Raw genomic sequence first — 27064 nt, 5'->3', positions numbered from 1 at the left:
ACGGTTCCCAGATGGCACCGTCCTCACAGATCAGTGAATTTAAAATCAGTGATCAGTGTGAAATGCAAAATAAAGGCACAATTGATGAGTAAACATATCAGTTGCTTGCCAAAAGTCTCAGCCAGTTGAGACTTGTACACAGAGGCAAACCAACTACCTAGACTACACCAATGAATTGGGTCACCAGTTATTTTTTTCACAAGATAAAGGTTGCACCGTTCCCGGAAGTGCTGCAATACCGGGTCAATGCTTGGAGTGAGCAGAGCAAGCCCCTTTTTCATCTCCCAGAGCTAAAAATCGGCTTAATATGTAGTCCTCATATAGAGGACATATCAGATATTAAACTGATAAGAACAGATACTACACTTGATCTTAGCCAAAAGGCCGAGAAGCGATGACACATGAATGTTTGCCTCCAGACCCAACGGACTAGCGCATCTCTCAAATGTCGGGGTGCGGCTCATACAAATGGGCGTGGCAGTCGCCTGTTACTTAACATCCCACTCCCCACGCAGCCTGTATTCTTAAAAATCTTTGATTTCCTTCCAATCAAAAGTGTAAGCTCTTGATGAACTCTTGTTGATTCCTTCCAATCAAAAGTGTAAGCTCTTGATGAACTCTTGTTGATTCCTTCCAATCAAAATTGTAAGCTCTTGATGAACTCTTGTTGATTCCTTCCAATCAAAAGTGTAAGCTCTTGATGAACTCTTGTTGAATTCACTTATAATTCAGAGAGTGATTTCACTTTTAGGCACCTCTGTCTAAAAATGGAACTAACCCCAAACAGCCCTCAAAAATCATTCGGTTTTTTTGCAATCAAAAGTGTAAGCTCCTGCCTAAATCTTGATTTCACTCTAAATTCAGACAGTAATTTGAGACTTGATCCAAAGCTCAACCAGAGACTCCAGGAATAAGTTTACTCAAATGACAGGCTCTTCCATCCTACTAATTTATTTTTCTTACAAGTACATGAGGCTTAGCCAAATAGCAGAGCCTGGCAAAAAATAAGGTCAACTCATTGTTGTTCCTCTCCACGGAAGTCTTTAGTAAAAGGCGAAAGACTTATGCGTATTGAAGAGAAACCAAAGTCAGTAGCACAATCAGGTGAAAGGCAGCCCTATATCCCTGTGGAACAAGTAATCCCTCTTGCGGTAGGGAGTGGTTGAGCTGCGGGTGTCCAAAGCCTAACCCATTTCCCAGCCCCCTTTCCTCAAAAAATCTATGATTTCTTTTCAATCAAAAATTGTAAGGCCCTCCTGAAATGTTGTTGGTTTACTGTGAATTCAGACAATCATTCAGTGATTTAACACTCCAGTGGTGAGTAAACAGGTCCATTGTTGGCAAAGAAGCTCAATCTTGGGGACCAACAGTAGTTCAAAGAGATGTGTGCAAGTTAAAAGCACTGGTTTTTCTTTGACACTAATATCAGTGGAGAGTGCGGACGCAGTCCCCAACTACCACAAAAACACTCTGAAAACTTCACACACAGGCTCAGGGCCACCATGGGTAGAGCATGCACACGAGCACACACGTGCAAGCTCCTGATGAACTCTTGTTGAATTCACTTTGAATTCAGACAGTGATTTCACTTTCAGGCACCTCTGTCCGAAAATGGAATAACCCAAAAACAAACCTCAAAAGTCATTGATTTTTTTTCAATCAAAAATTGTAAGGCCCTCCTGAAATGTTGTTGGTTTACTGTTAATTCAGACAATCACTCAGTGGTTTAACACTCCAGTGGTGAGTATACTGGTCCATTGTTGGCAAAGAGGCTCAATCTTGGGGACCAACAGTAGTTGAAAGAGATGTGTCCAAGTGGAAAGCACTGGTTTTTCTTTGACACTAATATCAGGGGAGAGCGCGGACGCAGTCCCCCACTACCACAAATTATGCAGTCGAGATTCCCACATTTGAGGAATTCGCAGTGGTCAACACAGCCGGAGTGCAATGGCTGAGCCTCGCCCTGGGTGAACCACCTTTGTGATCATGGTATCTCCCCTGCCAGGTAAGTATAAGTTGGTAGTGACAGAGACAGGAGTGGTATTCCCAAACAGAGCACTTGGGGTGACGGTTCCCAGATGGCACCGTCCTCACAGATCAGTGAATTTAAAATCAGTGATCAGTGTGAAATGCAAAATAAAGGCACAATTGATGAGTAAACATATCAGTTGCTTGCCAAAAGTCTCAGCCAGTTGAGACTTGTACACAGAGGCAAACCAACTACCTAGACTACACCAATGAATTGGGTCACCAGTTATTTTTTTCACAAGATAAAGGTTGCACCGTTCCCGGAAGTGCTGCAATACCGGGTCAATGCTTGGAGTGAGCAGAGCAAGCCCCTTTTTCATCTCCCAGAGCTAAAAATCGGCTTAATATGTAGTCCTCATATAGAGGACATATCAGATATTAAACTGATAAGAACAGATACTACACTTGATCTTAGCCAAAAGGCCGAGAAGCGATGACACATGAATGTTTGCCTCCAGACCCAACGGACTAGCGCATCTCTCAAATGTCGGGGTGCGGCTCATACAAATGGGCGTGGCAGTCGCCTGTTACTTAACATCCCACTCCCCACGCAGCCTGTATTCTTAAAAATCTTTGATTTCCTTCCAATCAAAAGTGTAAGCTCTTGATGAACTCTTGTTGATTCCTTCCAATCAAAAGTGTAAGCTCTTGATTAACTCTTGTTGAATTCACTTATAATTCAGAGAGTGATTTCACTTTTAGGCACCTCTGTCTAAAAATGGAACTAACCCCAAACAGCCCTCAAAAATGATTCGTTTTTTTGCAATAAAAAGTGTAAGCTCCTGCCTAAATCTTGATTTCACTCTAAATTCAGACAGTAATTTGAGACTTGATCCAAAGCTCAACCAGAGACTCCAGGAATAAGTTTACTCAAATGACAGGCTCTTCCATCGTACTAATTTCTTTTTCTTACAAGTACATGAGGCTTAGCCAAATAGCAGAGCCTGGCAAAAAATAAGGTCAACTCATTGTTGTTCCTCTCCACGGAAGTCTTTAGTAAAAGGCGAAAGACTTATGCGTATTGAAGAGAAACCAAAGTCAGTAGCACAATCAGGTGAAAGGCAGCCCTATATCCCTGTGGAACAAGTAATCCCTCTTGCGGTAGGGAGTGGTTGAGCTGCGGGTGTCCAAAGCCTAACCCATTTCCCAGCCCCCTTTCCTCAAAAAATCTATGATTTCTTTTCAATCAAAAATTGTAAGGCCCTCCTGAAATGTTGTTGGTTTACTGTGAATTCAGACAATCATTCAGTGATTTAACACTCCAGTGGTGAGTAAACAGGTCCATTGTTGGCAAAGAAGCTCAATCTTGGGGACCAACAGTAGTTCAAAGAGATGTGTGCAAGTTAAAAGCACTGGTTTTTCTTTGACACTAATATCAGTGGAGAGTGCGGACGCAGTCCCCAACTACCACAAAAACACTCTGAAAACTTCACACACAGGCTCAGGGCCACCACGGGAAGAGCATGCACGCAAGTACACACGTGCACGCACACACACACACACACTCGGACTGAATGGGAGTCAATGGGAGCTTCCCCAGGGGAACCTCCTATTGGGCCCAAAATCTACAGTGGCCCCCCTGAGGGCCCCGGGAGGAGCTGGTCCAAATTTCAGCAGCCCAGCACCAACCAAGACAGAGTTGCAGGCAAAATCCAAACTCATTTCCCGGTTTGTAGTGGTCGGTTTCACAAATTCTTGGACTGACAGCCGCACTCTGCAAACTTCACACACAAGCTCAGGGCCACCATGGGTAGAGCATGCACACGAGCACACACGTGCAAGCTCCTGATGAACTCTTGTTGAATTCACTTTGAATTCAGACAGTGATTTCACTTTCAGGCACCTCTGTCCGAAAATGGAATCACCCAAAAACAAACCTCAAAAGTCATTGATTTTTTTTCAATCAAAAATTGTAAGGCCCTCCTGAAATGTTGTTGGTTTACTGTTAATTCAGACAATCACTCAGTGGTTTAACACTCCAGTGGTGAGTATACTGGTCCATTGTTGGCAAAGAGGCTCAATCTTGGGGACCAACAGTAGTTGAAAGAGATGTGTCCAAGTGGAAAGCACTGGTTTTTCTTTGACACTAATATCAGGGGAGAGCGCGGACGCAGTCCCCCACTACCACAAATTATGCAGTCGAGATTCCCACATTTGAGGAATTCGCAGTGGTCAACACAGCCGGAGTGCAATGGCTGAGCCTCGCCCTGGGTGAACCACCTTTGTGATCATGGTATCTCCCCTGCCAGGTAAGTATAAGTTGGTAGTGACAGAGACAGGAGTGGTATTCCCAAACAGAGCACTTGGGGTGACGGTTCCCAGATGGCACCGTCCTCACAGATCAGTGAATTTAAAATCAGTGATCAGTGTGAAATGCAAAATAAAGGCACAATTGATGAGTAAACATATCAGTTGCTTGCCAAAAGTCTCAGCCAGTTGAGACTTGTACACAGAGGCAAACCAACTACCTAGACTACACCAATGAATTGGGTCACCAGTTATTTTTTTCACAAGATAAAGGTTGCACCGTTCCCGGAAGTGCTGCAATACCGGGTCAATGCTTGGAGTGAGCAGAGCAAGCCCCTTTTTCATCTCCCAGAGCTAAAAATCGGCTTAATATGTAGTCCTCATATAGAGGACATATCAGATATTAAACTGATAAGAACAGATACTACACTTGATCTTAGCCAAAAGGCCGAGAAGCGATGACACATGAATGTTTGCCTCCAGACCCAACGGACTAGCGCATCTCTCAAATGTCGGGGTGCGGCTCATACAAATGGGCGTGGCAGTCGCCTGTTACTTAACATCCCACTCCCCACGCAGCCTGTATTCTTAAAAATCTTTGATTTCCTTCCAATCAAAAGTGTAAGCTCTTGATGAACTCTTGTTGATTCCTTCCAATCAAAATTGTAAGCTCTTGATGAACTCTTGTTGATTCCTTCCAATCAAAAGTGTAAGCTCTTGATGAACTCTTGTTGAATTCACTTATAATTCAGAGAGTGATTTCACTTTTAGGCACCTCTGTCTAAAAATGGAACTAACCCCAAACAGCCCTCAAAAATCATTCGGTTTTTTTGCAATCAAAAGTGTAAGCTCCTGCCTAAATCTTGATTTCACTCTAAATTCAGACAGTAATTTGAGACTTGATCCAAAGCTCAACCAGAGACTCCAGGAATAAGTTTACTCAAATGACAGGCTCTTCCATCCTACTAATTTATTTTTCTTACAAGTACATGAGGCTTAGCCAAATAGCAGAGCCTGGCAAAAAATAAGGTCAACTCATTGTTGTTCCTCTCCACGGAAGTCTTTAGTAAAAGGCGAAAGACTTATGCGTATTGAAGAGAAACCAAAGTCAGTAGCACAATCAGGTGAAAGGCAGCCCTATATCCCTGTGGAACAAGTAATCCCTCTTGCGGTAGGGAGTGGTTGAGCTGCGGGTGTCCAAAGCCTAACCCATTTCCCAGCCCCCTTTCCTCAAAAAATCTATGATTTCTTTTCAATCAAAAATTGTAAGGCCCTCCTGAAATGTTGTTGGTTTACTGTGAATTCAGACAATCATTCAGTGATTTAACACTCCAGTGGTGAGTAAACAGGTCCATTGTTGGCAAAGAAGCTCAATCTTGGGGACCAACAGTAGTTCAAAGAGATGTGTGCAAGTTAAAAGCACTGGTTTTTCTTTGACACTAATATCAGTGGAGAGTGCGGACGCAGTCCCCAACTACCACAAAAACACTCTGAAAACTTCACACACAGGCTCAGGGCCACCACGGGAAGAGCATGCACGCAAGTACACACGTGCACGCACACACACACACTCGGACTGAATGGGAGTCAATGGGAGCTTCCCCAGGGGAACCTCCTATTGGGCCCAAAATCTACAGTGGCCCCCCTGAGGGCCCCGGGAGGAGCTGGTCCAAATTTCAGCAGCCCAGCACCAACCAAGACAGAGTTGCAGGCAAAATCCAAACTCATTTCCCGGTTTGTAGTGGTCGGTTTCACAAATTCTTGGACTGACAGCCGCACTCTGCAAACTTCACACACAAGCTCAGGGCCACCATGGGTAGAGCATGCACACGAGCACACACGTGCAAGCTCCTGATGAACTCTTGTTGAATTCACTTTGAATTCAGACAGTGATTTCACTTTCAGGCACCTCTGTCCGAAAATGGAATCACCCAAAAACAAACCTCAAAAGTCATTGATTTTTTTTCAATCAAAAATTGTAAGGCCCTCCTGAAATGTTGTTGGTTTACTGTTAATTCAGACAATCACTCAGTGGTTTAACACTCCAGTGGTGAGTATACTGGTCCATTGTTGGCAAAGAGGCTCAATCTTGGGGACCAACAGTAGTTGAAAGAGATGTGTCCAAGTGGAAAGCACTGGTTTTTCTTTGACACTAATATCAGGGGAGAGCGCGGACGCAGTCCCCCACTACCACAAATTATGCAGTCGAGATTCCCACATTTGAGGAATTCGCAGTGGTCAACACAGCCGGAGTGCAATGGCTGAGCCTCGCCCTGGGTGAACCACCTTTGTGATCATGGTATCTCCCCTGCCAGGTAAGTATAAGTTGGTAGTGACAGAGACAGGAGTGGTATTCCCAAACAGAGCACTTGGGGTGACGGTTCCCAGATGGCACCGTCCTCACAGATCAGTGAATTTAAAATCAGTGATCAGTGTGAAATGCAAAATAAAGGCACAATTGATGAGTAAACATATCAGTTGCTTGCCAAAAGTCTCAGCCAGTTGAGACTTGTACACAGAGGCAAACCAACTACCTAGACTACACCAATGAATTGGGTCACCAGTTATTTTTTTCACAAGATAAAGGTTGCACCGTTCCCGGAAGTGCTGCAATACCGGGTCAATGCTTGGAGTGAGCAGAGCAAGCCCCTTTTTCATCTCCCAGAGCTAAAAATCGGCTTAATATGTAGTCCTCATATAGAGGACATATCAGATATTAAACTGATAAGAACAGATACTACACTTGATCTTAGCCAAAAGGCCGAGAAGCGATGACACATGAATGTTTGCCTCCAGACCCAACGGACTAGCGCATCTCTCAAATGTCGGGGTGCGGCTCATACAAATGGGCGTGGCAGTCGCCTGTTACTTAACATCCCACTCCCCACGCAGCCTGTATTCTTAAAAATCTTTGATTTCCTTCCAATCAAAAGTGTAAGCTCTTGATGAACTCTTGTTGATTCCTTCCAATCAAAAGTGTAAGCTCTTGATGAACTCTTGTTGATTCCTTCCAATCAAAATTGTAAGCTCTTGATGAACTCTTGTTGATTCCTTCCAATCAAAAGTGTAAGCTCTTGATGAACTCTTGTTGAATTCACTTATAATTCAGAGAGTGATTTCACTTTTAGGCACCTCTGTCTAAAAATGGAACTAACCCCAAACAGCCCTCAAAAATCATTCGGTTTTTTTGCAATCAAAAGTGTAAGCTCCTGCCTAAATCTTGATTTCACTCTAAATTCAGACAGTAATTTGAGACTTGATCCAAAGCTCAACCAGAGACTCCAGGAATAAGTTTACTCAAATGACAGGCTCTTCCATCCTACTAATTTATTTTTCTTACAAGTACATGAGGCTTAGCCAAATAGCAGAGCCTGGCAAAAAATAAGGTCAACTCATTGTTGTTCCTCTCCACGGAAGTCTTTAGTAAAAGGCGAAAGACTTATGCGTATTGAAGAGAAACCAAAGTCAGTAGCACAATCAGGTGAAAGGCAGCCCTATATCCCTGTGGAACAAGTAATCCCTCTTGCGGTAGGGAGTGGTTGAGCTGCGGGTGTCCAAAGCCTAACCCATTTCCCAGCCCCCTTTCCTCAAAAAATCTATGATTTCTTTTCAATCAAAAATTGTAAGGCCCTCCTGAAATGTTGTTGGTTTACTGTGAATTCAGACAATCATTCAGTGATTTAACACTCCAGTGGTGAGTAAACAGGTCCATTGTTGGCAAAGAAGCTCAATCTTGGGGACCAACAGTAGTTCAAAGAGATGTGTGCAAGTTAAAAGCACTGGTTTTTCTTTGACACTAATATCAGTGGAGAGTGCGGACGCAGTCCCCAACTACCACAAAAACACTCTGAAAACTTCACACACAGGCTCAGGGCCACCACGGGAAGAGCATGCACGCAAGTACACACGTGCACGCACACACACACACACACTCGGACTGAATGGGAGTCAATGGGAGCTTCCCCAGGGGAACCTCCTATTGGGCCCAAAATCTACAGTGGCCCCCCTGAGGGCCCCGGGAGGAGCTGGTCCAAATTTCAGCAGCCCAGCACCAACCAAGACAGAGTTGCAGGCAAAATCCAAACTCATTTCCCGGTTTGTAGTGGTCGGTTTCACAAATTCTTGGACTGACAGCCGCACTCTGCAAACTTCACACACAAGCTCAGGGCCACCATGGGTAGAGCATGCACACGAGCACACACGTGCAAGCTCCTGATGAACTCTTGTTGAATTCACTTTGAATTCAGACAGTGATTTCACTTTCAGGCACCTCTGTCCGAAAATGGAATCACCCAAAAACAAACCTCAAAAGTCATTGATTTTTTTTCAATCAAAAATTGTAAGGCCCTCCTGAAATGTTGTTGGTTTACTGTTAATTCAGACAATCACTCAGTGGTTTAACACTCCAGTGGTGAGTATACTGGTCCATTGTTGGCAAAGAGGCTCAATCTTGGGGACCAACAGTAGTTGAAAGAGATGTGTCCAAGTGGAAAGCACTGGTTTTTCTTTGACACTAATATCAGGGGAGAGCGCGGACGCAGTCCCCCACTACCACAAATTATGCAGTCGAGATTCCCACATTTGAGGAATTCGCAGTGGTCAACACAGCCGGAGTGCAATGGCTGAGCCTCGCCCTGGGTGAACCACCTTTGTGATCATGGTATCTCCCCTGCCAGGTAAGTATAAGTTGGTAGTGACAGAGACAGGAGTGGTATTCCCAAACAGAGCACTTGGGGTGACGGTTCCCAGATGGCACCGTCCTCACAGATCAGTGAATTTAAAATCAGTGATCAGTGTGAAATGCAAAATAAAGGCACAATTGATGAGTAAACATATCAGTTGCTTGCCAAAAGTCTCAGCCAGTTGAGACTTGTACACAGAGGCAAACCAACTACCTAGACTACACCAATGAATTGGGTCACCAGTTATTTTTTTCACAAGATAAAGGTTGCACCGTTCCCGGAAGTGCTGCAATACCGGGTCAATGCTTGGAGTGAGCAGAGCAAGCCCCTTTTTCATCTCCCAGAGCTAAAAATCGGCTTAATATGTAGTCCTCATATAGAGGACATATCAGATATTAAACTGATAAGAACAGATACTACACTTGATCTTAGCCAAAAGGCCGAGAAGCGATGACACATGAATGTTTGCCTCCAGACCCAACGGACTAGCGCATCTCTCAAATGTCGGGGTGCGGCTCATACAAATGGGCGTGGCAGTCGCCTGTTACTTAACATCCCACTCCCCACGCAGCCTGTATTCTTAAAAATCTTTGATTTCCTTCCAATCAAAAGTGTAAGCTCTTGATGAACTCTTGTTGATTCCTTCCAATCAAAATTGTAAGCTCTTGATGAACTCTTGTTGATTCCTTCCAATCAAAAGTGTAAGCTCTTGATGAACTCTTGTTGAATTCACTTATAATTCAGAGAGTGATTTCACTTTTAGGCACCTCTGTCTAAAAATGGAACTAACCCCAAACAGCCCTCAAAAATCATTCGGTTTTTTTGCAATCAAAAGTGTAAGCTCCTGCCTAAATCTTGATTTCACTCTAAATTCAGACAGTAATTTGAGACTTGATCCAAAGCTCAACCAGAGACTCCAGGAATAAGTTTACTCAAATGACAGGCTCTTCCATCCTACTAATTTATTTTTCTTACAAGTACATGAGGCTTAGCCAAATAGCAGAGCCTGGCAAAAAATAAGGTCAACTCATTGTTGTTCCTCTCCACGGAAGTCTTTAGTAAAAGGCGAAAGACTTATGCGTATTGAAGAGAAACCAAAGTCAGTAGCACAATCAGGTGAAAGGCAGCCCTATATCCCTGTGGAACAAGTAATCCCTCTTGCGGTAGGGAGTGGTTGAGCTGCGGGTGTCCAAAGCCTAACCCATTTCCCAGCCCCCTTTCCTCAAAAAATCTATGATTTCTTTTCAATCAAAAATTGTAAGGCCCTCCTGAAATGTTGTTGGTTTACTGTGAATTCAGACAATCATTCAGTGATTTAACACTCCAGTGGTGAGTAAACAGGTCCATTGTTGGCAAAGAAGCTCAATCTTGGGGACCAACAGTAGTTCAAAGAGATGTGTGCAAGTTAAAAGCACTGGTTTTTCTTTGACACTAATATCAGTGGAGAGTGCGGACGCAGTCCCCAACTACCACAAAAACACTCTGAAAACTTCACACACAGGCTCAGGGCCACCACGGGAAGAGCATGCACGCAAGTACACACGTGCACGCACACACACACACTCGGACTGAATGGGAGTCAATGGGAGCTTCCCCAGGGGAACCTCCTATTGGGCCCAAAATCTACAGTGGCCCCCCTGAGGGCCCCGGGAGGAGCTGGTCCAAATTTCAGCAGCCCAGCACCAACCAAGACAGAGTTGCAGGCAAAATCCAAACTCATTTCCCGGTTTGTAGTGGTCGGTTTCACAAATTCTTGGACTGACAGCCGCACTCTGCAAACTTCACACACAAGCTCAGGGCCACCATGGGTAGAGCATGCACACGAGCACACACGTGCAAGCTCCTGATGAACTCTTGTTGAATTCACTTTGAATTCAGACAGTGATTTCACTTTCAGGCACCTCTGTCCGAAAATGGAATCACCCAAAAACAAACCTCAAAAGTCATTGATTTTTTTTCAATCAAAAATTGTAAGGCCCTCCTGAAATGTTGTTGGTTTACTGTTAATTCAGACAATCACTCAGTGGTTTAACACTCCAGTGGTGAGTATACTGGTCCATTGTTGGCAAAGAGGCTCAATCTTGGGGACCAACAGTAGTTGAAAGAGATGTGTCCAAGTGGAAAGCACTGGTTTTTCTTTGACACTAATATCAGGGGAGAGCGCGGACGCAGTCCCCCACTACCACAAATTATGCAGTCGAGATTCCCACATTTGAGGAATTCGCAGTGGTCAACACAGCCGGAGTGCAATGGCTGAGCCTCGCCCTGGGTGAACCACCTTTGTGATCATGGTATCTCCCCTGCCAGGTAAGTATAAGTTGGTAGTGACAGAGACAGGAGTGGTATTCCCAAACAGAGCACTTGGGGTGACGGTTCCCAGATGGCACCGTCCTCACAGATCAGTGAATTTAAAATCAGTGATCAGTGTGAAATGCAAAATAAAGGCACAATTGATGAGTAAACATATCAGTTGCTTGCCAAAAGTCTCAGCCAGTTGAGACTTGTACACAGAGGCAAACCAACTACCTAGACTACACCAATGAATTGGGTCACCAGTTATTTTTTTCACAAGATAAAGGTTGCACCGTTCCCGGAAGTGCTGCAATACCGGGTCAATGCTTGGAGTGAGCAGAGCAAGCCCCTTTTTCATCTCCCAGAGCTAAAAATCGGCTTAATATGTAGTCCTCATATAGAGGACATATCAGATATTAAACTGATAAGAACAGATACTACACTTGATCTTAGCCAAAAGGCCGAGAAGCGATGACACATGAATGTTTGCCTCCAGACCCAACGGACTAGCGCATCTCTCAAATGTCGGGGTGCGGCTCATACAAATGGGCGTGGCAGTCGCCTGTTACTTAACATCCCACTCCCCACGCAGCCTGTATTCTTAAAAATCTTTGATTTCCTTCCAATCAAAAGTGTAAGCTCTTGATGAACTCTTGTTGATTCCTTCCAATCAAAAGTGTAAGCTCTTGATGAACTCTTGTTGATTCCTTCCAATCAAAATTGTAAGCTCTTGATGAACTCTTGTTGATTCCTTCCAATCAAAAGTGTAAGCTCTTGATGAACTCTTGTTGAATTCACTTATAATTCAGAGAGTGATTTCACTTTTAGGCACCTCTGTCTAAAAATGGAACTAACCCCAAACAGCCCTCAAAAATCATTCGGTTTTTTTGCAATCAAAAGTGTAAGCTCCTGCCTAAATCTTGATTTCACTCTAAATTCAGACAGTAATTTGAGACTTGATCCAAAGCTCAACCAGAGACTCCAGGAATAAGTTTACTCAAATGACAGGCTCTTCCATCCTACTAATTTATTTTTCTTACAAGTACATGAGGCTTAGCCAAATAGCAGAGCCTGGCAAAAAATAAGGTCAACTCATTGTTGTTCCTCTCCACGGAAGTCTTTAGTAAAAGGCGAAAGACTTATGCGTATTGAAGAGAAACCAAAGTCAGTAGCACAATCAGGTGAAAGGCAGCCCTATATCCCTGTGGAACAAGTAATCCCTCTTGCGGTAGGGAGTGGTTGAGCTGCGGGTGTCCAAAGCCTAACCCATTTCCCAGCCCCCTTTCCTCAAAAAATCTATGATTTCTTTTCAATCAAAAATTGTAAGGCCCTCCTGAAATGTTGTTGGTTTACTGTGAATTCAGACAATCATTCAGTGATTTAACACTCCAGTGGTGAGTAAACAGGTCCATTGTTGGCAAAGAAGCTCAATCTTGGGGACCAACAGTAGTTCAAAGAGATGTGTGCAAGTTAAAAGCACTGGTTTTTCTTTGACACTAATATCAGTGGAGAGTGCGGACGCAGTCCCCAACTACCACAAAAACACTCTGAAAACTTCACACACAGGCTCAGGGCCACCACGGGAAGAGCATGCACGCAAGTACACACGTGCACGCACACACACACACACACTCGGACTGAATGGGAGTCAATGGGAGCTTCCCCAGGGGAACCTCCTATTGGGCCCAAAATCTACAGTGGCCCCCCTGAGGGCCCCGGGAGGAGCTGGTCCAAATTTCAGCAGCCCAGCACCAACCAAGACAGAGTTGCAGGCAAAATCCAAACTCATTTCCCGGTTTGTAGTGGTCGGTTTCACAAATTCTTGGACTGACAGCCGCACTCTGCAAACTTCACACACAAGCTCAGGGCCACCATGGGTAGAGCATGCACACGAGCACACACGTGCAAGCTCCTGATGAACTCTTGTTGAATTCACTTTGAATTCAGACAGTGATTTCACTTTCAGGCACCTCTGTCCGAAAATGGAATCACCCAAAAACAAACCTCAAAAGTCATTGATTTTTTTTCAATCAAAAATTGTAAGGCCCTCCTGAAATGTTGTTGGTTTACTGTTAATTCAGACAATCACTCAGTGGTTTAACACTCCAGTGGTGAGTATACTGGTCCATTGTTGGCAAAGAGGCTCAATCTTGGGGACCAACAGTAGTTGAAAGAGATGTGTCCAAGTGGAAAGCACTGGTTTTTCTTTGACACTAATATCAGGGGAGAGCGCGGACGCAGTCCCCCACTACCACAAATTATGCAGTCGAGATTCCCACATTTGAGGAATTCGCAGTGGTCAACACAGCCGGAGTGCAATGGCTGAGCCTCGCCCTGGGTGAACCACCTTTGTGATCATGGTATCTCCCCTGCCAGGTAAGTATAAGTTGGTAGTGACAGAGACAGGAGTGGTATTCCCAAACAGAGCACTTGGGGTGACGGTTCCCAGATGGCACCGTCCTCACAGATCAGTGAATTTAAAATCAGTGATCAGTGTGAAATGCAAAATAAAGGCACAATTGATGAGTAAACATATCAGTTGCTTGCCAAAAGTCTCAGCCAGTTGAGACTTGTACACAGAGGCAAACCAACTACCTAGACTACACCAATGAATTGGGTCACCAGTTATTTTTTTCACAAGATAAAGGTTGCACCGTTCCCGGAAGTGCTGCAATACCGGGTCAATGCTTGGAGTGAGCAGAGCAAGCCCCTTTTTCATCTCCCAGAGCTAAAAATCGGCTTAATATGTAGTCCTCATATAGAGGACATATCAGATATTAAACTGATAAGAACAGATACTACACTTGATCTTAGCCAAAAGGCCGAGAAGCGATGACACATGAATGTTTGCCTCCAGACCCAACGGACTAGCGCATCTCTCAAATGTCGGGGTGCGGCTCATACAAATGGGCGTGGCAGTCGCCTGTTACTTAACATCCCACTCCCCACGCAGCCTGTATTCTTAAAAATCTTTGATTTCCTTCCAATCAAAAGTGTAAGCTCTTGATGAACTCTTGTTGATTCCTTCCAATCAAAATTGTAAGCTCTTGATGAACTCTTGTTGATTCCTTCCAATCAAAAGTGTAAGCTCTTGATGAACTCTTGTTGAATTCACTTATAATTCAGAGAGTGATTTCACTTTTAGGCACCTCTGTCTAAAAATGGAACTAACCCCAAACAGCCCTCAAAAATCATTCGGTTTTTTTGCAATCAAAAGTGTAAGCTCCTGCCTAAATCTTGATTTCACTCTAAATTCAGACAGTAATTTGAGACTTGATCCAAAGCTCAACCAGAGACTCCAGGAATAAGTTTACTCAAATGACAGGCTCTTCCATCCTACTAATTTATTTTTCTTACAAGTACATGAGGCTTAGCCAAATAGCAGAGCCTGGCAAAAAATAAGGTCAACTCATTGTTGTTCCTCTCCACGGAAGTCTTTAGTAAAAGGCGAAAGACTTATGCGTATTGAAGAGAAACCAAAGTCAGTAGCACAATCAGGTGAAAGGCAGCCCTATATCCCTGTGGAACAAGTAATCCCTCTTGCGGTAGGGAGTGGTTGAGCTGCGGGTGTCCAAAGCCTAACCCATTTCCCAGCCCCCTTTCCTCAAAAAATCTATGATTTCTTTTCAATCAAAAATTGTAAGGCCCTCCTGAAATGTTGTTGGTTTACTGTGAATTCAGACAATCATTCAGTGATTTAACACTCCAGTGGTGAGTAAACAGGTCCATTGTTGGCAAAGAAGCTCAATCTTGGGGACCAACAGTAGTTCAAAGAGATGTGTGCAAGTTAAAAGCACTGGTTTTTCTTTGACACTAATATCAGTGGAGAGTGCGGACGCAGTCCCCAACTACCACAAAAACACTCTGAAAACTTCACACACAGGCTCAGGGCCACCACGGGAAGAGCATGCACGCAAGTACACACGTGCACGCACACACACACACACACTCGGACTGAATGGGAGTCAATGGGAGCTTCCCCAGGGGAACCTCCTATTGGGCCCAAAATCTACAGTGGCCCCCCTGAGGGCCCCGGGAGGAGCTGGTCCAAATTTCAGCAGCCCAGCACCAACCAAGACAGAGTTGCAGGCAAAATCCAAACTCATTTCCCGGTTTGTAGTGGTCGGTTTCACAAATTCTTGGACTGACAGCCGCACTCTGCAAACTTCACACACAAGCTCAGGGCCACCATGGGTAGAGCATGCACACGAGCACACACGTGCAAGCTCCTGATGAACTCTTGTTGAATTCACTTTGAATTCAGACAGTGATTTCACTTTCAGGCACCTCTGTCCGAAAATGGAATCACCCAAAAACAAACCTCAAAAGTCATTGATTTTTTTTCAATCAAAAATTGTAAGGCCCTCCTGAAATGTTGTTGGTTTACTGTTAATTCAGACAATCACTCAGTGGTTTAACACTCCAGTGGTGAGTATACTGGTCCATTGTTGGCAAAGAGGCTCAATCTTGGGGACCAACAGTAGTTGAAAGAGATGTGTCCAAGTGGAAAGCACTGGTTTTTCTTTGACACTAATATCAGGGGAGAGCGCGGACGCAGTCCCCCACTACCACAAATTATGCAGTCGAGATTCCCACATTTGAGGAATTCGCAGTGGTCAACACAGCCGGAGTGCAATGGCTGAGCCTCGCCCTGGGTGAACCACCTTTGTGATCATGGTATCTCCCCTGCCAGGTAAGTATAAGTTGGTAGTGACAGAGACAGGAGTGGTATTCCCAAACAGAGCACTTGGGGTGACGGTTCCCAGATGGCACCGTCCTCACAGATCAGTGAATTTAAAATCAGTGATCAGTGTGAAATGCAAAATAAAGGCACAATTGATGAGTAAACATATCAGTTGCTTGCCAAAAGTCTCAGCCAGTTGAGACTTGTACACAGAGGCAAACCAACTACCTAGACTACACCAATGAATTGGGTCACCAGTTATTTTTTTCACAAGATAAAGGTTGCACCGTTCCCGGAAGTGCTGCAATACCGGGTCAATGCTTGGAGTGAGCAGAGCAAGCCCCTTTTTCATCTCCCAGAGCTAAAAATCGGCTTAATATGTAGTCCTCATATAGAGGACATATCAGATATTAAACTGATAAGAACAGATACTACACTTGATCTTAGCCAAAAGGCCGAGAAGCGATGACACATGAATGTTTGCCTCCAGACCCAACGGACTAGCGCATCTCTCAAATGTCGGGGTGCGGCTCATACAAATGGGCGTGGCAGTCGCCTGTTACTTAACATCCCACTCCCCACGCAGCCTGTATTCTTAAAAATCTTTGATTTCCTTCCAATCAAAAGTGTAAGCTCTTGATGAACTCTTGTTGATTCCTTCCAATCAAAAGTGTAAGCTCTTGATGAACTCTTGTTGATTCCTTCCAATCAAAATTGTAAGCTCTTGATGAACTCTTGTTGATTCCTTCCAATCAAAAGTGTAAGCTCTTGATGAACTCTTGTTGAATTCACTTATAATTCAGAGAGTGATTTCACTTTTAGGCACCTCTGTCTAAAAATGGAACTAACCCCAAACAGCCCTCAAAAATCATTCGGTTTTTTTGCAATCAAAAGTGTAAGCTCCTGCCTAAATCTTGATTTCACTCTAAATTCAGACAGTAATTTGAGACTTGATCCAAAGCTCAACCAGAGACTCCAGGAATAAGTTTACTCAAATGACAGGCTCTTCCATCCTACTAATTTATTTTTCTTACAAGTACATGAGGCTTAGCCAAATAGCAGAGCCTGGCAAAAAATAAGGTCAACTCATTGTTGTTCCTCTCCACGGAAGTCTTTAGTAAAAGGCGAAAGACTTATGCGTATTGAAGAGAAACCAAAGTCAGTAGCACAATCAGGTGAAAGGCAGCCCTATATCCCTGTGGAACAAGTAATCCCTCTTGCGGTAGGGAGTGGTTGAGCTGCGGGTGTCCAAAGCCTAACCCATTTCCCAGCCCCCTTTCCTCAAAAAATCTATGATTTCTTTTCAATCAAAAATTGTAAGGCCCTCCTGAAATGTTGTTGGTTTACTGTGAATTCAGACAATCATTCAGTGATTTAACACTCCAGTGGTGAGTAAACAGGTCCATTGTTGGCAAAGAAGCTCAATCTTGGGGACCAACAGTAGTTCAAAGAGATGTGTGCAAGTTAAAAGCACTGGTTTTTCTTTGACACTAATATCAGTGGAGAGTGCGGACGCAGTCCCCAACTACCACAAAAACACTCTGAAAACTTCACACACAGGCTCAGGGCCACCACGGGAAGAGCATGCACGCAAGTACACACGTGCACGCACACACACACACACACTCGGACTGAATGGGAGTCAATGGGAGCTTCCCCAGGGGAACCTCCTATTGGGCCCAAAATCTACAGTGGCCCCCCTGAGGGCCCCGGGAGGAGCTGGTCCAAATTTCAGCAGCCCAGCACCAACCAAGACAGAGTTGCAGGCAAAATCCAAACTCATTTCCCGGTTTGTAGTGGTCGGTTTCACAAATTCTTGGACTGACAGCCGCACTCTGCAAACTTCACACACAAGCTCAGGGCCACCATGGGTAGAGCATGCACACGAGTACACACGTGCAAGCTCCTGATGAACTCTTGTTGAATTCACTTTGAATTCAGACAGTGATTTCACTTTCAGGCACCTCTGTCCGAAAATGGAATCACCCAAAAACAAACCTCAAAAGTCATTGATTTTTTTTCAATCAAAAATTGTAAGGCCCTCCTGAAATGTTGTTGGTTTACTGTTAATTCAGACAATCACTCAGTGGTTTAACACTCCAGTGGTGAGTATACTGGTCCATTGTTGGCAAAGAGGCTCAATCTTGGGGACCAACAGTAGTTGAAAGAGATGTGTCCAAGTGGAAAGCACTGGTTTTTCTTTGACACTAATATCAGGGGAGAGCGCGGACGCAGTCCCCCACTACCACAAATTATGCAGTCGAGATTCCCACATTTGAGGAATTCGCAGTGGTCAACACAGCCGGAGTGCAATGGCTGAGCCTCGCCCTGGGTTAAAACCACCTTTGTGATCATGGTATCTCCCCTGCCAGGTAAGTATAAGTTGGTAGTGACAGAGACAGGAGTGGTATTCCCAAACAGAGCACTTGGGGTGACGGTTCCCAGATGGCACCGTCCTCACAGATCAGTGAATTTAAAATCAGTGATCAGTGTGAAATGCAAAATAAAGGCACAATTGATGAGTAAACATATCAGTTGCTTGCCAAAAGTCTCAGCCAGTTGAGACTTGTACACAGAGGCAAACCAACTACCTAGACTACACCAATGAATTGGGTCACCAGTTATTTTTTTCACAAGATAAAGGTTGCACCGTTCCCGGAAGTGCTGCAATACCGGGTCAATGCTTGGAGTGAGCAGAGCAAGCCCCTTTTTCATCTCCCAGAGCTAAAAATCAGCTTAATATGTAGTCCTCATATAGAGGACATATCAGATATTAAACTGATAAGAACAGATACTACACTTGATCTTAGCCAAAAGGCCGAGAAGCGATGACACATGAATGTTTGCCTCCAGACCCAACGGACTAGCGCATCTCTCAAATGTCGGGGTGCGGCTCATACAAATGGGCGTGGCAGTCGCCTGTTACTTAACATCCCACTCCCCACGCAGCCTGTATTCTTAAAAATCTTTGATTTCCTTCCAATCAAAAGTGTAAGCTCTTGATGAACTCTTGTTGATTCCTTCCAATCAAAAGTGTAAGCTCTTGATGAACTCTTGTTGATTCCTTCCAATCAAAATTGTAAGCTCTTGATGAACTCTTGTTGATTCCTTCCAATCAAAAGTGTAAGCTCTTGATGAACTCTTGTTGAATTCACTTATAATTCAGAGAGTGATTTCACTTTTAGGCACCTCTGTCTAAAAATGGAACTAACCCCAAACAGCCCTCAAAAATCATTCGGTTTTTTTGCAATCAAAAGTGTAAGCTCCTGCCTAAATCTTGATTTCACTCTAAATTCAGACAGTAATTTGAGACTTGATCCAAAGCTCAACCAGAGACTCCAGGAATAAGTTTACTCAAATGACAGGCTCTTCCATCCTACTAATTTATTTTTCTTACAAGTACATGAGGCTTAGCCAAATAGCAGAGCCTGGCAAAAAATAAGGTCAACTCATTGTTGTTCCTCTCCACGGAAGTCTTTAGTAAAAGGCGAAAGACTTATGCGTATTGAAGAGAAACCAAAGTCAGTAGCACAATCAGGTGAAAGGCAGCCCTATATCCCTGTGGAACAAGTAATCCCTCTTGCGGTAGGGAGTGGTTGAGCTGCGGGTGTCCAAAGCCTAACCCATTTCCCAGCCCCCTTTCCTCAAAAAATCTATGATTTCTTTTCAATCAAAAATTGTAAGGCCCTCCTGAAATGTTGTTGGTTTACTGTGAATTCAGACAATCATTCAGTGATTTAACACTCCAGTGGTGAGTAAACAGGTCCATTGTTGGCAAAGAAGCTCAATCTTGGGGACCAACAGTAGTTCAAAGAGATGTGTGCAAGTTAAAAGCACTGGTTTTTCTTTGACACTAATATCAGTGGAGAGTGCGGACGCAGTCCCCAACTACCACAAAAACACTCTGAAAACTTCACACACAGGCTCAGGGCCACCATGGGTAGAGCATGCACACGAGCACACACGTGCAAGCTCCTGATGAACTCTTGTTGAATTCACTTTGAATTCAGACAGTGATTTCACTTTCAGGCACCTCTGTCCGAAAATGGAATAACCCAAAAACAAACCTCAAAAGTCATTGATTTTTTTTCAATCAAAAATTGTAAGGCCCTCCTGAAATGTTGTTGGTTTACTGTTAATTCAGACAATCACTCAGTGGTTTAACACTCCAGTGGTGAGTATACTGGTCCATTGTTGGCAAAGAGGCTCAATCTTGGGGACCAACAGTAGTTGAAAGAGATGTGTCCAAGTGGAAAGCACTGGTTTTTCTTTGACACTAATATCAGGGGAGAGCGCGGACGCAGTCCCCCACTACCACAAATTATGCAGTCGAGATTCCCACATTTGAGGAATTCGCAGTGGTCAACACAGCCGGAGTGCAATGGCTGAGCCTCGCCCTGGGTGAACCACCTTTGTGATCATGGTATCTCCCCTGCCAGGTAAGTATAAGTTGGTAGTGACAGAGACAGGAGTGGTATTCCCAAACAGAGCACTTGGGGTGACGGTTCCCAGATGGCACCGTCCTCACAGATCAGTGAATTTAAAATCAGTGATCAGTGTGAAATGCAAAATAAAGGCACAATTGATGAGTAAACATATCAGTTGCTTGCCAAAAGTCTCAGCCAGTTGAGACTTGTACACAGAGGCAAACCAACTACCTAGACTACACCAATGAATTGGGTCACCAGTTATTTTTTTCACAAGATAAAGGTTGCACCGTTCCCGGAAGTGCTGCAATACCGGGTCAATGCTTGGAGTGAGCAGAGCAAGCCCCTTTTTCATCTCCCAGAGCTAAAAATCGGCTTAATATGTAGTCCTCATATAGAGGACATATCAGATATTAAACTGATAAGAACAGATACTACACTTGATCTTAGCCAAAAGGCCGAGAAGCGATGACACATGAATGTTTGCCTCCAGACCCAACGGACTAGCGCATCTCTCAAATGTCGGGGTGCGGCTCATACAAATGGGCGTGGCAGTCGCCTGTTACTTAACATCCCACTCCCCACGCAGCCTGTATTCTTAAAAATCTTTGATTTCCTTCCAATCAAAAGTGTAAGCTCTTGATGAACTCTTGTTGATTCCTTCCAATCAAAAGTGTAAGCTCTTGATTAACTCTTGTTGAATTCACTTATAATTCAGAGAGTGATTTCACTTTTAGGCACCTCTGTCTAAAAATGGAACTAACCCCAAACAGCCCTCAAAAATGATTCGTTTTTTTGCAATAAAAAGTGTAAGCTCCTGCCTAAATCTTGATTTCACTCTAAATTCAGACAGTAATTTGAGACTTGATCCAAAGCTCAACCAGAGACTCCAGGAATAAGTTTACTCAAATGACAGGCTCTTCCATCGTACTAATTTCTTTTTCTTACAAGTACATGAGGCTTAGCCAAATAGCAGAGCCTGGCAAAAAATAAGGTCAACTCATTGTTGTTCCTCTCCACGGAAGTCTTTAGTAAAAGGCGAAAGACTTATGCGTATTGAAGAGAAACCAAAGTCAGTAGCACAATCAGGTGAAAGGCAGCCCTATATCCCTGTGGAACAAGTAATCCCTCTTGCGGTAGGGAGTGGTTGAGCTGCGGGTGTCCAAAGCCTAACCCATTTCCCAGCCCCCTTTCCTCAAAAAATCTATGATTTCTTTTCAATCAAAAATTGTAAGGCCCTCCTGAAATGTTGTTGGTTTACTGTGAATTCAGACAATCATTCAGTGATTTAACACTCCAGTGGTGAGTAAACAGGTCCATTGTTGGCAAAGAAGCTCAATCTTGGGGACCAACAGTAGTTCAAAGAGATGTGTGCAAGTTAAAAGCACTGGTTTTTCTTTGACACTAATATCAGTGGAGAGTGCGGACGCAGTCCCCAACTACCACAAAAACACTCTGAAAACTTCACACACAGGCTCAGGGCCACCACGGGAAGAGCATGCACGCAAGTACACACGTGCACGCACACACACACACACACTCGGACTGAATGGGAGTCAATGGGAGCTTCCCCAGGGGAACCTCCTATTGGGCCCAAAATCTACAGTGGCCCCCCTGAGGGCCCCGGGAGGAGCTGGTCCAAATTTCAGCAGCCCAGCACCAACCAAGACAGAGTTGCAGGCAAAATCCAAACTCATTTCCCGGTTTGTAGTGGTCGGTTTCACAAATTCTTGGACTGACAGCCGCACTCTGCAAACTTCACACACAAGCTCAGGGCCACCATGGGTAGAGCATGCACACGAGCACACACGTGCAAGCTCCTGATGAACTCTTGTTGAATTCACTTTGAATTCAGACAGTGATTTCACTTTCAGGCACCTCTGTCCGAAAATGGAATCACCCAAAAACAAACCTCAAAAGTCATTGATTTTTTTTCAATCAAAAATTGTAAGGCCCTCCTGAAATGTTGTTGGTTTACTGTTAATTCAGACAATCACTCAGTGGTTTAACACTCCAGTGGTGAGTATACTGGTCCATTGTTGGCAAAGAGGCTCAATCTTGGGGACCAACAGTAGTTGAAAGAGATGTGTCCAAGTGGAAAGCACTGGTTTTTCTTTGACACTAATATCAGGGGAGAGCGCGGACGCAGTCCCCCACTACCACAAATTATGCAGTCGAGATTCCCACATTTGAGGAATTCGCAGTGGTCAACACAGCCGGAGTGCAATGGCTGAGCCTCGCCCTGGGTGAACCACCTTTGTGATCATGGTATCTCCCCTGCCAGGTAAGTATAAGTTGGTAGTGACAGAGACAGGAGTGGTATTCCCAAACAGAGCACTTGGGGTGACGGTTCCCAGATGGCACCGTCCTCACAGATCAGTGAATTTAAAATCAGTGATCAGTGTGAAATGCAAAATAAAGGCACAATTGATGAGTAAACATATCAGTTGCTTGCCAAAAGTCTCAGCCAGTTGAGACTTGTACACAGAGGCAAACCAACTACCTAGACTACACCAATGAATTGGGTCACCAGTTATTTTTTTCACAAGATAAAGGTTGCACCGTTCCCGGAAGTGCTGCAATACCGGGTCAATGCTTGGAGTGAGCAGAGCAAGCCCCTTTTTCATCTCCCAGAGCTAAAAATCGGCTTAATATGTAGTCCTCATATAGAGGACATATCAGATATTAAACTGATAAGAACAGATACTACACTTGATCTTAGCCAAAAGGCCGAGAAGCGATGACACATGAATGTTTGCCTCCAGACCCAACGGACTAGCGCATCTCTCAAATGTCGGGGTGCGGCTCATACAAATGGGCGTGGCAGTCGCCTGTTACTTAACATCCCACTCCCCACGCAGCCTGTATTCTTAAAAATCTTTGATTTCCTTCCAATCAAAAGTGTAAGCTCTTGATGAACTCTTGTTGATTCCTTCCAATCAAAATTGTAAGCTCTTGATGAACTCTTGTTGATTCCTTCCAATCAAAAGTGTAAGCTCTTGATGAACTCTTGTTGAATTCACTTATAATTCAGAGAGTGATTTCACTTTTAGGCACCTCTGTCTAAAAATGGAACTAACCCCAAACAGCCCTCAAAAATCATTCGGTTTTTTTGCAATCAAAAGTGTAAGCTCCTGCCTAAATCTTGATTTCACTCTAAATTCAGACAGTAATTTGAGACTTGATCCAAAGCTCAACCAGAGACTCCAGGAATAAGTTTACTCAAATGACAGGCTCTTCCATCCTACTAATTTCTTTTTCTTACAAGTACATGAGGCTTAGCCAAATAGCAGAGCCTGGCAAAAAATAAGGTCAACTCATTGTTGTTCCTCTCCACGGAAGTCTTTAGTAAAAGGCGAAAGACTTATGCGTATTGAAGAGAAACCAAAGTCAGTAGCACAATCAGGTGAAAGGCAGCCCTATATCCCTGTGGAACAAGTAATCCCTCTTGCGGTAGGGAGTGGTTGAGCTGCGGGTGTCCAAAGCCTAACCCATTTCCCAGCCCCCTTTCCTCAAAAAATCTATGATTTCTTTTCAATCAAAAATTGTAAGGCCCTCCTGAAATGTTGTTGGTTTACTGTGAATTCAGACAATCATTCAGTGATTTAACACTCCAGTGGTGAGTAAACAGGTCCATTGTTGGCAAAGAAGCTCAATCTTGGGGACCAACAGTAGTTCAAAGAGATGTGTGCAAGTTAAAAGCACTGGTTTTTCTTTGACACTAATATCAGTGGAGAGTGCGGACGCAGTCCCCAACTACCACAAAAACACTCTGAAAACTTCACACACAGGCTCAGGGCCACCACGGGAAGAGCATGCACGCAAGTACACACGTGCACGCACACACACACACTCGGACTGAATGGGAGTCAATGGGAGCTTCCCCAGGGGAACCTCCTATTGGGCCCAAAATCTACAGTGGCCCCCCTGAGGGCCCCGGGAGGAGCTGGTCCAAATTTCAGCAGCCCAGCACCAACCAAGACAGAGTTGCAGGCAAAATCCAAACTCATTTCCCGGTTTGTAGTGGTCGGTTTCACAAATTCTTGGACTGACAGCCGCACTCTGCAAACTTCACACACAAGCTCAGGGCCACCATGGGTAGAGCATGCACACGAGCACACACGTGCAAGCTCCTGATGAACTCTTGTTGAATTCACTTTGAATTCAGACAGTGATTTCACTTTCAGGCACCTCTGTCCGAAAATGGAATCACCCAAAAACAAACCTCAAAAGTCATTGATTTTTTTTCAATCAAAAATTGTAAGGCCCTCCTGAAATGTTGTTGGTTTACTGTTAATTCAGACAATCACTCAGTGGTTTAACACTCCAGTGGTGAGTATACTGGTCCATTGTTGGCAAAGAGGCTCAATCTTGGGGATCAACAGTAGTTGAAAGAGATGTGTCCAAGTGGAAAGCACTGGTTTTTCTTTGACACTAATATCAGGGGAGAGCGCGGACGCAGTCCCCCACTACCACAAATTATGCAGTCGAGATTCCCACATTTGAGGAATTCGCAGTGGTCAACACAGCCGGAGTGCAATGGCTGAGCCTCGCCCTGGGTGAACCACCTTTGTGATCATGGTATCTCCCCTGCCAGGTAAGTATAAGTTGGTAGTGACAGAGACAGGAGTGGTATTCCCAAACAGAGCACTTGGGGTGACGGTTCCCAGATGGCACCGTCCTCACAGATCAGTGAATTTAAAATCAGTGATCAGTGTGAAATGCAAAATAAAGGCACAATTGATGAGTAAACATATCAGTTGCTTGCCAAAAGTCTCAGCCAGTTGAGACTTGTACACAGAGGCAAACCAACTACCTAGACTACACCAATGAATTGGGTCACCAGTTATTTTTTCACAAGATAAAGGTTGCACCGTTCCCGGAAGTGCTGCAATACCGGGTCAATGCTTGGAGTGAGCAGAGCAAGCCCCTTTTTCATCTCCCAGAGCTAAAAATCGGCTTAATATGTAGTCCTCATATAGAGGACATATCAGATATTAAACTGATAAGAACAGATACTACACTTGATCTTAGCCAAAAGGCCGAGAAGCGATGACACATGAATGTTTGCCTCCAGACCCAACGGACTAGCGCATCTCTCAAATGTCAGGGTGCGGCTCATACAAATGGGCGTGGCAGTCGCCTGTTACTTAACATCCCACTCCCCACGCAGCCTGTATTCTTAAAAATCTTTGATTTCCTTCCAATCAAAAGTGTAAGCTCTTGATGAACTCTTGTTGATTCCTTCCAATCAAAAGTGTAAGCTCTTGATGAACTCTTGTTGGTTCCTTCCAATCAAAAGTGTAAGCTCTTGATGAACTCTTGTTGATTCCTTCCAATCAAAAGTGTAAGCTCTTGATGAACTCTTGTTGAATTCACTTATAATTCAGAGAGTGATTTCACTTTTAGGCACCTCTGTCTAAAAATGGAACTAACCCCAAACAGCCCTCAAAAATCATTCGGTTTTTTTGCAATCAAAAGTGTAAGCTCCTGCCTAAATCTTGATTTCACTCTAAATTCAGACAGTAATTTGAGACTTGATCCAAAGCTCAACCAGAGACTCCAGGAATAAGTTTACTCAAATGACAGGCTCTTCCATCCTACTAATTTATTTTTCTTACAAGTACATGAGGCTTAGCCAAATAGCAGAGCCTGGCAAAAAATAAGGTCAACTCATTGTTGTTCCTCTCCACGGAAGTCTTTAGTAAAAGGCGAAAGACTTATGCGTATTGAAGAGAAACCAAAGTCAGTAGCACAATCAGGTGAAAGGCAGCCCTATATCCCTGTGGAACAAGTAATCCCTCTTGCGGTAGGGAGTGGTTGAGCTGCGGGTGTCCAAAGCCTAACCCATTTCCCAGCCCCCTTTCCTCAAAAAATCTATGATTTCTTTTCAATCAAAAATTGTAAGGCCCTCCTGAAATGTTGTTGGTTTACTGTGAATTCAGACAATCATTCAGTGATTTAACACTCCAGTGGTGAGTAAACAGGTCCATTGTTGGCAAAGAAGCTCAATCTTGGGGCTCAACAGTAGTTCAAAGAGATGTGTGCAAGTTAAAAGCACTGGTTTTTCTTTGACACTAATATCAGTGGAGAGTGCGGACGCAGTCCCCAACTACCACAAAAACACTCTGAAAACTTCACACACAGGCTCAGGGCCACCACGGGAAGAGCATGCACGCAAGTACACACGTGCACGCACACACACACACTCGGACTGAATGGGAGTCAATGGGAGCTTCCCCAGGGGAACCTCCTATTGGGCCCAAAATCTACAGTGGCCCCCCTGAGGGCCCCGGGAGGAGCTGGTCCAAATTTCAGCAGCCCAGCACCAACCAAGACAGAGTTGCAGGCAAAATCCAAACTCATTTCCCGGTTTGTAGTGGTCGGTTTCACAAATTCTTGGACTGACAGCCGCACTCTGCAAACTTCACACACAAGCTCAGGGCCACCATGGGTAGAGCATGCACACGAGCACACACGTGCAAGCTCCTGATGAACTCTTGTTGAATTCACTTTGAATTCAGACAGTGATTTCACTTTCAGGCACCTCTGTCCGAAAATGGAATCACCCAAAAACAAACCTCAAAAGTCATTGATTTTTTTTCAATCAAAAATTGTAAGGCCCTCCTGAAATGTTGTTGGTTTACTGTTAATTCAGACAATCACTCAGTGGTTTAACACTCCAGTGGTGAGTATACTGGTCC

The 27064-nt window shown here is 44.3% G+C and overlaps 35 non-coding genes across 35 annotated transcripts; all 35 read right to left on the bottom strand.

Annotated features, from left to right (window-relative positions):
* Positions 1 to 205: 205 nt before the first annotated feature.
* On the bottom strand, positions 206 to 396 carry LOC134104300 (U2 spliceosomal RNA). Its single transcript, XR_009941736.1, has one exon. It is a non-coding gene; the product is annotated as a U2 spliceosomal RNA (small nuclear RNA).
* A 579-nt stretch (positions 397 to 975) lies between these two features.
* LOC134104443 (U5 spliceosomal RNA) lies at positions 976 to 1091 on the bottom strand. Its single transcript, XR_009941858.1, has one exon. It is a non-coding gene; the product is annotated as a U5 spliceosomal RNA (small nuclear RNA).
* A 758-nt stretch (positions 1092 to 1849) lies between these two features.
* Positions 1850 to 2013, bottom strand: LOC134105068 (U1 spliceosomal RNA). The gene has a single exon (XR_009942421.1). It is a non-coding gene; the product is annotated as a U1 spliceosomal RNA (small nuclear RNA).
* A 259-nt stretch (positions 2014 to 2272) lies between these two features.
* Positions 2273 to 2463, bottom strand: LOC134104299 (U2 spliceosomal RNA). Its single transcript, XR_009941735.1, has one exon. It is a non-coding gene; the product is annotated as a U2 spliceosomal RNA (small nuclear RNA).
* Positions 2464 to 2953: 490 nt separating this feature from the next.
* LOC134104442 (U5 spliceosomal RNA) lies at positions 2954 to 3069 on the bottom strand. The gene has a single exon (XR_009941857.1). It is a non-coding gene; the product is annotated as a U5 spliceosomal RNA (small nuclear RNA).
* A 1052-nt stretch (positions 3070 to 4121) lies between these two features.
* Positions 4122 to 4285, bottom strand: LOC134105067 (U1 spliceosomal RNA). Its single transcript, XR_009942420.1, has one exon. It is a non-coding gene; the product is annotated as a U1 spliceosomal RNA (small nuclear RNA).
* Positions 4286 to 4544: 259 nt separating this feature from the next.
* Positions 4545 to 4735, bottom strand: LOC134104298 (U2 spliceosomal RNA). The gene has a single exon (XR_009941734.1). It is a non-coding gene; the product is annotated as a U2 spliceosomal RNA (small nuclear RNA).
* A 535-nt stretch (positions 4736 to 5270) lies between these two features.
* Positions 5271 to 5386, bottom strand: LOC134104441 (U5 spliceosomal RNA). The gene has a single exon (XR_009941856.1). It is a non-coding gene; the product is annotated as a U5 spliceosomal RNA (small nuclear RNA).
* Positions 5387 to 6434: 1048 nt separating this feature from the next.
* Positions 6435 to 6598, bottom strand: LOC134105066 (U1 spliceosomal RNA). The gene has a single exon (XR_009942419.1). It is a non-coding gene; the product is annotated as a U1 spliceosomal RNA (small nuclear RNA).
* Positions 6599 to 6857: 259 nt separating this feature from the next.
* LOC134104297 (U2 spliceosomal RNA) lies at positions 6858 to 7048 on the bottom strand. Its single transcript, XR_009941733.1, has one exon. It is a non-coding gene; the product is annotated as a U2 spliceosomal RNA (small nuclear RNA).
* Positions 7049 to 7627: 579 nt separating this feature from the next.
* LOC134104440 (U5 spliceosomal RNA) lies at positions 7628 to 7743 on the bottom strand. Its single transcript, XR_009941855.1, has one exon. It is a non-coding gene; the product is annotated as a U5 spliceosomal RNA (small nuclear RNA).
* Positions 7744 to 8795: 1052 nt separating this feature from the next.
* Positions 8796 to 8959, bottom strand: LOC134105065 (U1 spliceosomal RNA). The gene has a single exon (XR_009942418.1). It is a non-coding gene; the product is annotated as a U1 spliceosomal RNA (small nuclear RNA).
* A 259-nt stretch (positions 8960 to 9218) lies between these two features.
* On the bottom strand, positions 9219 to 9409 carry LOC134104295 (U2 spliceosomal RNA). The gene has a single exon (XR_009941732.1). It is a non-coding gene; the product is annotated as a U2 spliceosomal RNA (small nuclear RNA).
* Positions 9410 to 9944: 535 nt separating this feature from the next.
* On the bottom strand, positions 9945 to 10060 carry LOC134104439 (U5 spliceosomal RNA). The gene has a single exon (XR_009941854.1). It is a non-coding gene; the product is annotated as a U5 spliceosomal RNA (small nuclear RNA).
* Positions 10061 to 11108: 1048 nt separating this feature from the next.
* On the bottom strand, positions 11109 to 11272 carry LOC134105064 (U1 spliceosomal RNA). The gene has a single exon (XR_009942417.1). It is a non-coding gene; the product is annotated as a U1 spliceosomal RNA (small nuclear RNA).
* Positions 11273 to 11531: 259 nt separating this feature from the next.
* On the bottom strand, positions 11532 to 11722 carry LOC134104294 (U2 spliceosomal RNA). Its single transcript, XR_009941731.1, has one exon. It is a non-coding gene; the product is annotated as a U2 spliceosomal RNA (small nuclear RNA).
* A 579-nt stretch (positions 11723 to 12301) lies between these two features.
* Positions 12302 to 12417, bottom strand: LOC134104438 (U5 spliceosomal RNA). The gene has a single exon (XR_009941853.1). It is a non-coding gene; the product is annotated as a U5 spliceosomal RNA (small nuclear RNA).
* Positions 12418 to 13469: 1052 nt separating this feature from the next.
* On the bottom strand, positions 13470 to 13633 carry LOC134105063 (U1 spliceosomal RNA). Its single transcript, XR_009942416.1, has one exon. It is a non-coding gene; the product is annotated as a U1 spliceosomal RNA (small nuclear RNA).
* A 259-nt stretch (positions 13634 to 13892) lies between these two features.
* On the bottom strand, positions 13893 to 14083 carry LOC134104292 (U2 spliceosomal RNA). Its single transcript, XR_009941729.1, has one exon. It is a non-coding gene; the product is annotated as a U2 spliceosomal RNA (small nuclear RNA).
* Positions 14084 to 14618: 535 nt separating this feature from the next.
* LOC134104437 (U5 spliceosomal RNA) lies at positions 14619 to 14734 on the bottom strand. The gene has a single exon (XR_009941852.1). It is a non-coding gene; the product is annotated as a U5 spliceosomal RNA (small nuclear RNA).
* Positions 14735 to 15786: 1052 nt separating this feature from the next.
* Positions 15787 to 15950, bottom strand: LOC134105062 (U1 spliceosomal RNA). The gene has a single exon (XR_009942415.1). It is a non-coding gene; the product is annotated as a U1 spliceosomal RNA (small nuclear RNA).
* A 259-nt stretch (positions 15951 to 16209) lies between these two features.
* LOC134104291 (U2 spliceosomal RNA) lies at positions 16210 to 16400 on the bottom strand. Its single transcript, XR_009941728.1, has one exon. It is a non-coding gene; the product is annotated as a U2 spliceosomal RNA (small nuclear RNA).
* Positions 16401 to 16979: 579 nt separating this feature from the next.
* LOC134104435 (U5 spliceosomal RNA) lies at positions 16980 to 17095 on the bottom strand. Its single transcript, XR_009941850.1, has one exon. It is a non-coding gene; the product is annotated as a U5 spliceosomal RNA (small nuclear RNA).
* A 1052-nt stretch (positions 17096 to 18147) lies between these two features.
* Positions 18148 to 18313, bottom strand: LOC134104247 (U1 spliceosomal RNA). Its single transcript, XR_009941688.1, has one exon. It is a non-coding gene; the product is annotated as a U1 spliceosomal RNA (small nuclear RNA).
* Positions 18314 to 18572: 259 nt separating this feature from the next.
* On the bottom strand, positions 18573 to 18763 carry LOC134104255 (U2 spliceosomal RNA). Its single transcript, XR_009941695.1, has one exon. It is a non-coding gene; the product is annotated as a U2 spliceosomal RNA (small nuclear RNA).
* Positions 18764 to 19342: 579 nt separating this feature from the next.
* LOC134104433 (U5 spliceosomal RNA) lies at positions 19343 to 19458 on the bottom strand. Its single transcript, XR_009941849.1, has one exon. It is a non-coding gene; the product is annotated as a U5 spliceosomal RNA (small nuclear RNA).
* Positions 19459 to 20216: 758 nt separating this feature from the next.
* LOC134105061 (U1 spliceosomal RNA) lies at positions 20217 to 20380 on the bottom strand. The gene has a single exon (XR_009942414.1). It is a non-coding gene; the product is annotated as a U1 spliceosomal RNA (small nuclear RNA).
* Positions 20381 to 20639: 259 nt separating this feature from the next.
* LOC134104290 (U2 spliceosomal RNA) lies at positions 20640 to 20830 on the bottom strand. The gene has a single exon (XR_009941727.1). It is a non-coding gene; the product is annotated as a U2 spliceosomal RNA (small nuclear RNA).
* Positions 20831 to 21320: 490 nt separating this feature from the next.
* LOC134104432 (U5 spliceosomal RNA) lies at positions 21321 to 21436 on the bottom strand. Its single transcript, XR_009941848.1, has one exon. It is a non-coding gene; the product is annotated as a U5 spliceosomal RNA (small nuclear RNA).
* A 1052-nt stretch (positions 21437 to 22488) lies between these two features.
* LOC134105060 (U1 spliceosomal RNA) lies at positions 22489 to 22652 on the bottom strand. Its single transcript, XR_009942413.1, has one exon. It is a non-coding gene; the product is annotated as a U1 spliceosomal RNA (small nuclear RNA).
* A 259-nt stretch (positions 22653 to 22911) lies between these two features.
* LOC134104289 (U2 spliceosomal RNA) lies at positions 22912 to 23102 on the bottom strand. Its single transcript, XR_009941726.1, has one exon. It is a non-coding gene; the product is annotated as a U2 spliceosomal RNA (small nuclear RNA).
* A 535-nt stretch (positions 23103 to 23637) lies between these two features.
* Positions 23638 to 23753, bottom strand: LOC134104431 (U5 spliceosomal RNA). Its single transcript, XR_009941847.1, has one exon. It is a non-coding gene; the product is annotated as a U5 spliceosomal RNA (small nuclear RNA).
* Positions 23754 to 24801: 1048 nt separating this feature from the next.
* Positions 24802 to 24965, bottom strand: LOC134105057 (U1 spliceosomal RNA). Its single transcript, XR_009942411.1, has one exon. It is a non-coding gene; the product is annotated as a U1 spliceosomal RNA (small nuclear RNA).
* Positions 24966 to 25223: 258 nt separating this feature from the next.
* LOC134104288 (U2 spliceosomal RNA) lies at positions 25224 to 25414 on the bottom strand. The gene has a single exon (XR_009941725.1). It is a non-coding gene; the product is annotated as a U2 spliceosomal RNA (small nuclear RNA).
* Positions 25415 to 25993: 579 nt separating this feature from the next.
* Positions 25994 to 26109, bottom strand: LOC134104430 (U5 spliceosomal RNA). Its single transcript, XR_009941846.1, has one exon. It is a non-coding gene; the product is annotated as a U5 spliceosomal RNA (small nuclear RNA).
* Between the last annotated feature and the right edge of the window lie 955 nt (positions 26110 to 27064).

The sequence above is a fragment of the Pungitius pungitius genome, chromosome 14, assembly GCF_949316345.1.
Source record: "Pungitius pungitius chromosome 14, fPunPun2.1, whole genome shotgun sequence".
In the NCBI taxonomy this organism is placed as follows: domain Eukaryota; kingdom Metazoa; phylum Chordata; class Actinopteri; order Perciformes; family Gasterosteidae; genus Pungitius; species Pungitius pungitius.
The sequence above is the reverse complement of the archived record's forward strand: the minus strand, read 5'-3'. Positions and strand labels throughout refer to the sequence as shown.